Raw genomic sequence first — 12030 nt, 5'->3', positions numbered from 1 at the left:
CTCCACAAAAAAACCCACTTCCCTTGATCTAACCTCATATTCTTTTTTTAAAAGGCGTTTCCACTGGAAGATTCTATACAAATTCAAAAGTCACTTTAGACCTTGGCAATCTCACATAAGCTTTATCGGGCAACTTTACTTCTGTGTCTCTAAGTTCCATTTTGGGAAAGTGTATATATGTGGAATGACTGTGGGTAGAGAAGTCTGGTTAAGGTAAATCATAGCCACCTGAAAGTGTGACCAGTTGCTGCATTCTAAAAATAATATATTTTGCGGAGAACTTTACTCTTCCTCATTTTAGCCTCCACTGCTGCAGCCAGAGGCACGGGATTATAAAATCAGTGACACAGTATCACGCCAACTGTACAGCTCTTGGTGAGATTTTTTAATAGAGGAGATGTGATGGGTGGATAGCCCAGCAGTTTCGTCCTATTACTGTACAAATGCTCAGATCCTTATTTACCAACAATCAAGCACACACACACACACACACACACACACACACACACACACACACACACACACACACACACCATATACTGAAAATGTGGATGGGAAGCAAGCATTAGCATTATTATTTCCTGTTTGTTTTGGGTGGAGGTGAAGGGACTTTTTCTTTCTCTAGGATTAGTAGTAGCGAGAACAAGGGAATAATTTAATGATCTTTTTTGTACACACCCATTCGTCAACTTGAGTGAAAATGCTGATTGGCTCATTCTTTTTTTCAGTTTTTCAAGTTCAGCAGGAATGAAGATGATGGGCAGATAAGAATTGTTTTGATGGACTGGGCAGTGGAGTCAATGCCATGTGCATTGTGCAAATGAACAAGCTTATTTCTTTGCTCTTGTTTTCAGGGGCAGCTGACAATCTGGTTTCAGCCTTCAGTCCACTGAAATTGCCCTAGCAAAGAATTTTGTCATGGCAGCTGCCCTTTGGAATAACATTCCCCCTCCAGAGATTGGACCACCTGAACTCTGGACATTTTAAAACAATTATATTTTTCAAGCTTTCGGATAAATTGGTGCTATGTCTGTCAGTGTTTACTCTGCCTTGTTCCATCTGCTATGTGCTGCTCTATGATGTTATTTGCTTGTTTTTAGGCATTATATCAGTTTTAATTTTATGTCGCCTAGTCTGTGCTGAGTTGGGCAACCTTTATAAATCTATATGAAAAATAAATAGCTTTTTAAAACAAATTCAAGTATTTATATTCTTAAATATGTTCCTTATTTGTAATTCATCATACTCTCCTGTTTTGGAATTCTGCCATGGTTTAGTATTTCCAAAACTGCTAACTCATACATAAATGTTCATTTTCTCTATTGTTCCTCTAAGGTCTCCTCTGATTTCCCAGTATTTTCCCCTCTCCTGTAATTCTCACTACTTTTATTCTAATGGCATCCATTTTATTTTTCTTTCTATGGATCTTCATAACTCCATCTGCTTGCTATACTCATATTGAACACTCACAACCACCTCAAATGATAACTATCCAATGCCAACCAACTTATTTTGCCTCCAAGAATTCCTATCACGGAACTCTGTCCTTATTCATCAACATCACAATCTATTTGAGCGGTTCCAAGTTATCAACATTAAGATTAATTATCCCAAAGGGGATTTTCTCCATATACCTTCCTATGGAAGTTTGGTTTACTTGGAGTCTCTGATCCATCAGCATAATATTCTGCTTTGCTTTCAGTCAGCCAAGCACTCCACCTTGACATTATTCCAAAAATAGAAGCAGCCAAGGACAGAGAAGAATAAATAATCTGCTGGATCATGAAAAGATTTTATGAAAATCTAACTTCTTTTGGGTTTTCTGGCTTATTCCTTTAATTCCCATCTTTTCTAACAAACTTTCAGCACAAATTGAATTTCCAAAAATCTCTCTGCATCCTATTCTTATCTGTTTCTTCCACTGTCTGATTTTAACTGTAAACTCTTTGTAATAACAATCTCACTAATTTAGCCTAATCTACAAATGGCTTTATGTTGTATTTTACTTATATGACTTATAGCAAGAAAAAAGTTTCTAAACATCTTATCCCAGGATTGGAAGATAAGCCAGGTTTTGAAAGACTTTTGGAACATTATCAGGATAGGAGCCATGATGTAAGCATAAATAAATTATACTACTAATAATAAATGCGGGTATACATTGATTTAAAAATATTAAGTTGTCAAAGATAAGCAGAAAAAAGTTTTATCGTGTTAAGATCAACATTGTTAAAACTATGCATAATATACATACTAGCTGGTAGGAGAAATTCCTAATGCACTTATTCTTGTGTGATAATGTTCTCTCATTTAAATTCATGTATTTCTGGAATAATTTTAATTGATATTAATTACTTCCATGTAATTATCCCTATTTTACAATAGAAGAGAATAAAGCTTTTGCTTTTTCCTTTTGCCAACTTAAAGCAGATTCTGGCCAAGCCTACAGAAAGCTTTTCAAAAGAAGTTGTTGGATAAATCCTTATCTTACACAAAACTCCTTTGTCAGCTTTGCTCTCGGATGCCTATAAATCTGTTTATCTATGGATATTTTTTGATGTACCGCTGATTCAGATTTCCATTTTACATTGCCTTTGCTTTAGCTAATGTTTTTACTAAGTCTCTCCCATAAACTTTCATTGATAGTTCAACTGCAAGAGACAAATGCTTCATTGTAAGCAATGAATGGACTGTCTCATTTAGCTGAATGGAGGTTTCAAAGATTCTTACTGTGCCCAGTTTGAGGTGACTCTGCCATGCTATGTATGATAAGAGGCCTGGAGAAAATTTGGATACAATGCTTCTCTGCTCCCAGTGTTTTAATTCTTGTTTTATCTTGTTGGCAGAGTTACATGTAAAAAGAGATGAAAGAAATTTGTGTACTTAGAACAATGTTTCTCAACCTTGACAATTTTAAGGCATGTGGACTTCAACTCCCAGAATTCTACAGCCAGCAATGCTGGCTGTGGAATTCTGGGAGTTGAAGTCCACATGCCTTAAAATTGTCAAGGTTGAGAAACACTGACTTAGAAGATGGACAGTGCAGTTCTACCAACAGCTATTTAGAAGGCAACTCTCCTTTCAGACCAAGATCAGGACAAAGGGTTTTTTTGTTTTTTGTTTTTACAAAGTCCTCAATTTATTCGCCTAGGGCAGAGGTCCCCAATCTTTTGGGCACCACGGACCAGTTACATGGAGAGAGGTTTTTCCGCGGATCGGAGGGGCATGGTTTTGTGTGCTGTCTGCATCCCGCGGATGGGGCTTTGCTTATTTGTGTGGCCCAGTTGCTGGCATGCCGCGGCCTGGTAGTGGTCCACGGACCGGGGGTTGGGGATCCCTGGCCTAGGGTACTACAACTACCATGAGAAAAGTAATCTTTCTACCACTGATTCCTTTATTGGCTCTCCTGGGTACCACCTACTACAAAGCAAATGCAGTGAGGCTCAGGGAGGTTACATGGGTAGGGGGATGCTTACCCAAGCAATTTCAAATCTTCTCTGCCAGTTTCCCCATTGACTTCATTTGTGGGAAGCAAGGAGGGAAGGCTGCAAATCATGATCACCTGACAGTGGGATACTGCAACTGTTGTAAATACGAGCTGGTTGCCAGATCGCATCCAAGCATCCTGGGGTACTGGGACGGCTGGAACTTTAAGAACTGGTCAAAAGTATCATTTGTTTAGTGCTGCCGTAACTGTCAAGTGGTTGTTAACCAAGGACTATCTCTGTGCTGGAGGGAAGAGCCACTTCTCCCTGTACATATAATGCTGCTGGGGAAGTGGGCACCAGATTTTTAAAGCATCGCTAGCTCCCGATTCTGAAATGACTAGTTTCCTGTTTGGGGGGAAAGCAGAAGATGCTAGTTAGACAATTCCACTACAAAACTGTGGCTATGAACAGAACATTTGTATAATCAGGAATGGACACTTTGCAAAATGAGCATAACTCTTTCATCTTGCAATCTGTATTATGCTTTTTATCAAGACTATTGCCGATGCAGTTCTCGTAAACACTTGGGCAAAGATAGTTTTAAACAAGAATGTCCATCTCTACTAGCAGGGAAATTATGCAATATGTTCTGCTTCAGGAGGGAAAAATTATAGTTGTATGCTACCAAGGATACTTCTACACCACCAACTTTTCGCTCAGCAAGTTCTATAAAGTAATTTTTAGCAGAGCTATTCCCCATCATCATCCTTGTACTACTTGAGAACACTATGCGGCTGAACAACAATGGAACACAAAACAGTACTCCTGCTCCTATCAACTGTGTTATCTTTGGTGTTCTTCTTACAAAATAAGTTGTACGCAGCTTCAGAGCTGCTACAGTGAAGGACTCCTATAACAGACTAGGACCTTAATGTTTTCAGTTCCTTTCTCAAGGAAAAAAGCAATAAATGGCCTTGTCTATTAGTACTAGCTATGCTTTCGTGAAAAATGGATGTTGATTTGTTTATCTATTCCAGATAGTGCCACTTGAATGTTATAGTCTGCATTCTTCAGCTTTTATCTTTATCTCGCTTTCAGCCACTCAGAGAATATTTAGAGATACAGAATAAAAATATTTATATAACTTTCATAACTCAGCACATGCAAATGGAGAACTGATAAGTTTTAGTGATGTTTGTCCCATGAGCAGTTAAGATCAGCTGCCAGAAGCAGAAAAATAAGATGGGATAAGAATTCCTGCCAATAGGAAGATGCCCACTAGTCAAAAAATAAACTGAAAAAAAATCTGGTCTATTGTGCACCACAGATCCATCAAAAGTAAGCCAACTCACCTACCCGATATTGGCACCAACAGTGTAATGGAATCATGTGATGTGATAACAATCTATCTCCTCTGATGGTGCAACAAACTCCTTGGTTTGGAACGTAGGTTCATTGCGTGACCAATTATTTTGTTATTTTGAAATTTCGGTAGCTTGTAAGATGTTAGAATCCTGGTAGGTTTGTTACTACAGGACCAAGTTGCCCTAAATCGCTTTATATTAATTATTTTAACTGAATAATAAATGTATCTGATATGCATTAGGATTCATAGGGACAGAGCATTAATTAGTGGCACTAAAAAAAAAAAAGCTAGACACCTTGCTTGTAGTAGGTGGGGAGAAAGTAAGACCCACAGCATCTCCATTGATTCTCTTCACTCTCCTTTCTCTGAACCAAAAGATTCAGTTTGCAGTTTCAGATGTCTCAGCATTGGCTGAGATAGGATGATAGGAAAACATTCACACCTCAAAACCTGTTCATTATTGAAGCAGATGCTCCCTTGATTTTTCTTTTTTCTGCCTTACTCTATATTAGCTTGCATTTCTTATAATTTTAAAAACTTTTAATAAAATCTTTTTAAAAAACCCTAGCAACCTAATACAATCATACTATTATATTCTGCCTAAACCTTCTATTATTGTATGAAACCTAAAGTGGTAGAGAAATTAAAACATACATATGCTTGAGAATATCATGTTTCTGACTTGCAGGGATGTGGGAAGTTAGAAATGTTTATATTTGTGTATGAGTAAAACTGAGTTGTAGCATATCCTGTACTTCTCCTATTTTAGTACACTGCATATATGAGATTTCCAGCAATGAATATACAGTCCTCCACCTTCCAGGCCTATGACTATCATCATTTGCATCATTAAAAGAGACAAGAAATTTCTTAATTGACACATCTAGTGCCCAAAATGTCAGCCACTGTAGTCAATTTAGAAGCACAGGACTAACAAGAACAAAAGCTGTTCCAGAATTTCTCTACAGGACTCAAAATGACTCCCCTTTGGAATGCTTTAAAACAGCTCAGCTGTAACTTTCCAGTACATTATTGGCTGAAGCAGTAACATAATGATCTACTGTGACAAAAAAAAAACCCAATAGTATTCCAGCTTCTAAAAATATGGATTCTGCCTGAAGCCACTTTTCTCACCTACCTTCATTTTCACAAGGATGATTTTTGTTCATACAATTCTTCCGTAACAAATATAGGCTGTTAAAATATAACTTTCAATTGACATTGAAAGTTGATTCAGCAATGGGAAAATCCTGTAGCTTCCTGGATTAAAAATCTGTACCTAACACATAAGTCACAAATAGCCTAAACATAATTTTTCAGTAACCTCCACACACTAAGCCTGCTCTGTGGCGAGATCTCTTTGTTGTACAAGTAATTTTTGACATGTCCAATTGCTGAAAACTAGGCTATTGCTACCATTTATTGACTGCAAAATAGAAAGTGTATAAAACCCATAAAGCAACACTTTTTAGGAAGAGAGGGCAATTCCCAATTCTTGTCTTTAACATTCCCTGTATACTATAAATATAGGTACTCAACTTATGACTATAATTGAATCCAGAATTACAGTCGTAGATAATGCCGGTTGCTAAGTGGGTCATCATGTGAGTGACCCGATTTTTGTGTGTGTATTTGTGTGTGTGTGTGGTGGTTAATAAGGAAAGCTGGCACTCATTAAGCCAGGGGTATCAAACTGCTGGCCCACGGGCTGGATGCATCATGCCGAAACCACGTTCATCCCATTGCTGGCAATGGAAAAAAAGTTGCAATATGTCGCAACACATCACGTGATGTTGCGAGTTTGACATCCCTGCATTAAACGAACCCATGTTTGCAATGGGCCTTTTTTTTTCCCTCCAGAAACAAGAAATAAACGGCAGGTCCTGACATATATATATTTATTTATATAAATAAATAAATTGTGGTCACATTAACTGTGGGACACTGCAAAACAGCTATAAATGCAGGCCAATTGCTGAGTACCTAAAACGCAATCACGTGAATGCCATAGGAATTTTAAACCTGGGTCATAAGTACTTTGGGGGGGCGGTCCATCCTAACTTTGAATGGTTACTAAGTGACCAGTCATTAAGTGAGGACTACCTGTAAAAACAACATTTCCTCTTATTGTTGTAGCTGTGTCCTAATTTAAGAGGGCAGCAAATTTTATGGCAATTGTTTACTGGTGGCAAAAGGACTGCTGATACCACTTTGATTCAACCATGGGGAGAAGCATCCCCCACCCCATGAGTGCTCTAATTTTCAAAAGCTAATAAATGATAGTTGGTAGCTGTATTTGCATATCAGTGGTCTTAGAAGAAACTTAGGAAAGTCAAAGATAGGTAGAGATAATTTCTTTTATTTTTTTTCCACATAAAAATTGTGCATGAAATGAGAAAAGGAGAGAAGACATAGCTCTGTAAGAAGTTTTCTTCCAAGAAATGCTCAAAAGCAGAAATTTGTTAGACTGCTGATGCTATGAACCCTAATTTTATGTTTACCCTGAATGTATGAATAAATAGAAGTCCAAACACTGCAAATCTCCAATCAAGGAAATTAAATACTAAACAAGTGCTAGCAGGCCTGAAAGTTCTTATTGCTTGGCAGTAGAGCAGATACATACAGCAATATACAAGTAAAACAAAGCTGCCTTTGAGCTGAACTCAGATCCTGGTGACTTGCATTGACCTATCTATCTATTTATTTATTTTATTTATTAAATTTGTAAGGTTGCCTATCTATCCGACAAAACTCTGGGCAGCGAACATACCATATAAAAACATCAGCAGTAAAACAAACAAACAACAAAATTAATATAAAAGATACACACCATGATGACAAAGTTCAAGAATTTTTCTTCACTTCGCTGAAAACTGCCATTTGCTTAGGATTTATTGGATTATTAAAATAAATCTTCTCTTTAACATTATTTGATAACTGGCCAGTAAAACAGCTCAACCCACCTCATAGGGTTATTGCTGTGGGGCAAATAGGAGGAGGAAATTATGTGAGATAAGTTTGTCGCCTTGAGTTATTTGTAAAAAAAAATAAAGATGAGATACAAATAAATATATAAAAATATTTTGGAGCAGGATGCTATCAAAAGTCTTAAGCACATTTTAATGAACAAGAAAAAAATTTCTACACTGGAAGAGAGAAATTATAGGAGACAAAGGATGGAACCACAAATCATGACAGCTATAATGTGGACTCTTTACCATTTGGCTTAATGTGGTATGCAAATCTACCCTAAAAATCATTGTACAAGCTTTATAGAATGCAATATCTTTAAATATTGCATTAGTAACTTTATTTTAAGACTATAGCAATATCTTTATTGGATCATGCCCAGACCCCCTTTAAGGGCGAGTCAGGCACTACCTGGGTGCCCACAAGCAGGACATATACAGTATTTCCCTCACAGTGTGGTAAAGACACAAAACACATACAGTTTGCTAACATTTAGTGCAGGGGTAGTCAACCTTGGCTCTTTTATGACTCGTGGACTTCAATTCCCAGAATTCCTGAGCCAGCTAAGCTGGCTCAGGAATTCTGGGAGTTGAAGTCCACGAGTCATAAAAGAGCCAAGGTTGACTACCCCTGATTTAGCATCTTAGCTCGGGACTAAGGGGAAAGAGTGCCATCTACTGATTCACCAGTTATTAGTCATCTTTTGGTTTTCATCAAAGTAAAATAACATACTTGATATTGTACCTCTCTTAACAAAATCATGTTAGATGAGGATAAATGATTGAGAAAAATTACTTGCCACTAAAAATCCATATTCAAAATCTATTGATTTGTGTCTATAATAAAGGTAGCAGCACATTATGGAAGTTTTGAAGTAAAAAGAGTATCCATGTACTTAAACATTTGGCTTGTTTGCTTTTTAAACTAATAAGATACATATAATAAGAACAGAATCATAGGGCTGAAAAGGACTTTGGAGGTCTCCTTGGCATTTGTTTCACAGGCACAGAGTGTCATGGACCCACTCCCAGACCCCTCTCCAGATGCGAGTTCAGAGGAGGGCAAGTTTGAGTCTGCATAGGAAAGTGTGGAGCCGAGTATTGGTCAGGATCGGGGCTCAGACAATGCTAGCCTGATAGAGCAACCTCAGCTGGATCGGACCAGCAACAGGCTGAGGGAGGTGAGACACAGCTACAAGTTGGCCAGGAGGCTCCAGGGTAGGACCCAGAACAGCAATGAGGTGATGGAGTACATATCGCCTTCTGATCCAAGAACAGGTAGAGCAGAAAGGAGACAGAAACAATGCCGGTCAGTAAGACTACTCATGAGGAGGCAAAATTGCTTCTCGTGAAGATCTGCACCATGTTGCCTACTTACCACCACCCTGAGGACTTGAGTGTTGCTAGAGCAACATGCCCAGTTCTGTACCGTGTGTCGTGTATCCTGGCCTGTTTGATTCCTAGCCTGCTTTCCTGGACTTGTGTACACCCAGGGACTCTTCCTGCACTGAGCTTGGAATCTGGATCTATGCAACAGGGGTGCTTTCCGAGGACCTGTTTGGGAGGCTTTAATAAACACCTGTAGGACTCTTGCAGTATGCGTATGTGGGGGGGAGGGGAGTGGGGCAGCACACAGGGTACCATTTTACATGGAATTTTTCTGTACCAATATATTAAATCTGTACAAGATCTAGATTTCACATTTGGGAGGTTTTCCTTCTATGACATTCATACATAACACCAAAAACCTTTTCAACAAAGGATACACCAGTCAGTGAAATGGAACACCTGCATACTCAAATACTGATGTTAAGCTGCTGAGAAGTTAATAGTAACTAACAGTATTGGCAACTCCAATCGCATTGTTTTTATAATTCTTCGTCATTAAAATTAAAGACATCTTAAGGTGGAGCTTGAGCTTTGATAATGTGAGCACCTCTAATTTTCCTGTAAGTGCCTACTTTTTTTGGATCAAGCAAGACTTAATTCATTGGTTATGAAAGGAATTGATCAACAGGCTTGTTATCCGAGCCCAACATCGTGGCTGAGAGTGACTGGCCTAAGGTTACCCAGCTAGCTTTCATGCCGAAGGTGCAGGACATGAACTAACACTCTCCTGGTATCTAGCCCCGTGCCTTAACCACTAGAATAAACTAGCTCTTAAAGCTACAACTGACTCTTAAAACACTTTTGAGATATTTTACTCCATGGTAGCTGAACCTTATATCAATGATCACAATATTAAGGTGAAATATTCTAGTCAGAATAGCATATTGTTAAAACATGTTGGACTGGCATCACAGAAACTCAGATTGTAGTCCACCTTCAGCCACAAAGCTCACTTGGATAACTTTGATCCAGTGACTTTTAGGACATCCTATCTCACAGGACGGCAGCAAGATAAGCGTGAGGAATGAATGTTGTAATACTTTAAACTTCTAATAAATAAGACGAACTGATTTTTTTCCCCTAGACTCATCCATTTTCTATTGGCAGCAATACAAAAGTAGTTTGCCACTGGTGTCTTTTGGAATGCTTAACTTCTCAGCCTATCATTTCAGTATTCACTGAAAATCTCGAAAATACTCAGACCTAGCTCTATCTGGCTTCAGACAAGACTAATCGGGTGCTAACACCACTTGAGACAGTTACATAATGATTATATTAAACTATAAGCTTATTATTAAATCTGTAAACCTAGTTCCTGCCTCCCTGTCCTTACCACCAAGCACTTGAGATAAGAAGTTTCTGACTTTATTTTCAATGAACCATATTTTCTCTTCATATCTAAGGGTGAACATACTAAGACTATGGTTTATTAAAATAACATAATAAAGATTAAACAAAACTTGTTGCAATGAACTAGTTAGCCATTCCTACCACAATACCAAGACAAAAAAAAACAAAGGTTTTCAATCTCTCCATAACTCTATCAGAGAACAGAATGTCCAAAATTCAGACTATAATATACAGTGCTATATGTTAAATGCAAGCCGCAGGCCAGAAAATCTGTTACTGCCTTTTTGCTGATATCTTAGAGCAGGGGTAGTCAACCTTGGCTCTTTTATGACTCATGGACTTCAACTCCCAGAATTCCTGAGCCAGCTATGCTGGCTCAGGAATTCTGGGAGTTGAAGTCCATGAGTCATAAAAGAGCCAAGGTTGACTACCCCTGCCTTAAGAGAAACTTCACATGGAAATGAAAATATGAAAATGCACTAATTCCACAATTTGGAGGATGTTACAAATAAGGTCAATCACTCTTAACAAGATGTTTGAAAAGTTCCAGTTTGGTGTGATGGTGAAGATGCTGGCCCAGAAACCAGGAAACTTGTGGCATAAAAGACAGTTGGGGACTCTGGACCTGTCACTTTCTCTCTTAGCCAAAGCCACTCACAGGATTGAGAGGAAAATAAGAGAAGTATTAGGTACTGTCAACGCCTTCAGTTATTTATAGCAAAGGCAGGATAAAAATGTAGCAGAAATTTCTACTTCAACATACACGCATGATCAAAAGTGAATTCGTGGTGACTTAAAACGCAAAAAGCCAGACAAAAGTGAAACCCTTAAGTTTCGACCTCCAGCGAGCACCCGACCACATCCAAGCAGCTACACGCAATTGCAACAGAAGGGGAATAGCTCCATATTCCCTCCTTCGCGGGTGAATCGTGATCCCCAGTCTAGCTAGCGCAAGGGTAGGCAACCTCGGCTCTTTTATGACTCATGGACTTCAACTCCCAGAATTCCTGAGTCAGCATAGCTGGCTCAGGAATTCTGGGAGTTGAAGTCCATGAGTCATTAAAAAAAGCCGAGGTTGCCTACCTGAGCTAGCGTATAACCAGCCCTAAACCCAACCCGGCCCGGCGCTGCTCCGCGTCCGAGTCCATAGAAGCCCACAGCAAAAGCAACCAACATCAGCACGTATCAGCAGCAGCCCAGCCCCCCTCAACATCCACAGGGAACCACCGCCGCGAGGAACAGAAGAAGCGAGAGCCCTCAACGCACCCTCACCGCGACCACGTGGAACCTTCCGCTCCGAAAGCCTTTCTTAAAAAGCTCGATCACGTGACGTTACAGGCCCATTTTTTTTCAAAAAAAAAAAAAAAAATCCGGGCAGGGGGAGGGCGCCTGCGTGTGCTCGCTTATGGCGTGAGTGACGGAAGTGACGTTTGTCTAAAAAAAAAAAAAAAAAAAAAACTCGGTCGAAAACTCCGAGGCGATATAAAAAGAGAGGGAGAGGAAGAGAGAGAGAGAGGGGGGGGGTAGA

Source organism: Protobothrops mucrosquamatus, unplaced genomic scaffold, assembly GCF_001527695.2.
Source record: "Protobothrops mucrosquamatus isolate PMUCROS unplaced genomic scaffold, P.Mucros_1.0 scaffold959, whole genome shotgun sequence".
NCBI classification, from domain to species: domain Eukaryota; kingdom Metazoa; phylum Chordata; class Lepidosauria; order Squamata; family Viperidae; genus Protobothrops; species Protobothrops mucrosquamatus.
Note: the sequence above shows the minus strand (reverse complement) of the source record.